We start from the raw sequence: 1,856 nt of genomic DNA on the forward strand, positions 1-1,856 counted from the left end.
AGGCAAAGAATATAGAAGAGAACATCAAAGGCAGTGTGTCTTACAGGACTGTTTCTTCCTAGTGCTGTGTCTTCTTCTACATAAAACTGACTCAACACTAACCAGCATATGAGTTTACATTGCCTTTTTCCTAAAGAAACTAATTCTCATGCCTCTAGTTAGGGTTATAGTAACTCTACAATAAGAAGATATTCTCTAAGGCTTTCTTTTAGAGCAATCAAAACTATGGAAGAAAAGTTTGAAACTTCTATTCATCTTTTGTCATCTGAGATCACCTTTTTGCTCCACAATTTCCTCATGGCATTTTTCACTTCTGCATTTCTCAGAGTATATATCAGAGGTTTGATCAAAGGTGTTCCAAGTGTATAAAACACAGCTCTCATCTTATCCATGGAGAAGGTGGTTGCAGGGCGTGTGTATATAAACATACAAGGACCAGAGAACAGGATGACCATGATGATGTGGGAGATGCAGGTGGAGAGGGCTTTTCTCCTCCCATCAGCACTGTGGCTTCTCAGAGAATGCAGGATAACAACATAGGAGGCCATCAGCACAAGAAAGCTCCCTTGGCATATGGCCCCACTGTTGGACACCAGGAGTAGGTTGGTCACATAGGTGTCTGTACAGGCAAGTTTTAACAAAGGCTGCAGGTCACAAAAATAATGATCAATCACATTGGGACCACAGAAAGGTAAACTCAAGGCTAGAAAAATATGAGCTAAAGAATGCACACAGGCCCCCACCCAGGCCACAGCCACCAGCACAATACAGACCCTGTGGCTTATGATGGTCATGTAGTGAAGGGGCTTACAGACAGCCACATAGCAGTCAACGGCCATGAGGATAAGGATGAAGATCTCCAGGCAGCCAAAGAAATGGGATGAAAATACTTGGACTATATACATTCATTGAAAGAGATAGTGGCCTTCTTCAAAGGGCATCCACAATCATTCTAGGGGCTGTGGAAGTAGAGAAGCAGATATCAGATAAGGATAAATGGAAAAGGAAGAGGTACATTGGACTCCCAAGTGCCTGGCTGGTCTTGATAGTAGTAATAATCAGAAAGTTACCCAACAGTGTCCCCAGACATAAAAGCAAAAAAAGTGACAAATACTATTTTCTTTCTAACGGGATCCTGGGTCAACCCAAGCAGAATGAACTCAGTCACATTATTATTCAGCTGCATGATTTCATGAGTGAGGAGATGGGATGACTGTGAAATGGATTATCTGCAAAATAATAATCATAATAATAATAATAATAATAATAATAATAATAAATAATAATAATTCATGATGTGATAATGATTTTACAGAATATTTTAAGCAAAATAAGTATTCCTCATCATGGACAATTTAATTGTAGTTTCTTAATAAGTCACTTCAATCCCTTGCTCCTTAATTTGTAATGACCACATCATAGGGGCTTTATGAGTCTCAAATGAGCTTGTGAGTGTTGCATTTCCTACAGCACTTTTCAAATACAACTCTTTGTGGCTTTTACATGATTCTGGTTAATTTTGCTAATTCAATGAATGTAAAGTTAATTTGGCTCAATTTTTTTAACTTTATTACTTTTCCACATTCAATATTCTAGGAACCATATTTGGATGTTGTATCAGTTGGCATTTTGGATATATCTGGCTGCCTCTGGAAGTTCATAATCTAAATGTAAAATCACAGCCCACTCCCATCCCATAAAAAATGTCTTCTTTATAGAGATATTTACATCATATATTTGATACACTTATTTATAGAAATGTATATTCTTATAAATATATATATGTCCCACTTCATTGTACACTCCTTCCCAGATATGACAGCTTAAAGGAGGAAGTACTAAAAATCTCTAAATAA

The 1,856-nt window shown here is 37.4% G+C and overlaps 1 pseudogene; it reads right to left on the minus strand.

The window, feature by feature from the left end:
* Positions 1 to 251: 251 nt before the first annotated feature.
* Positions 252 to 1,186, minus strand: LOC105076407 (olfactory receptor 4C16-like; annotated as a pseudogene).
* Positions 1,187 to 1,856: the final 670 nt, after the last annotated feature.

Source organism: Camelus bactrianus, chromosome 23, assembly GCF_048773025.1.
Source record: "Camelus bactrianus isolate YW-2024 breed Bactrian camel chromosome 23, ASM4877302v1, whole genome shotgun sequence".
In the NCBI taxonomy this organism is placed as follows: domain Eukaryota; kingdom Metazoa; phylum Chordata; class Mammalia; order Artiodactyla; family Camelidae; genus Camelus; species Camelus bactrianus.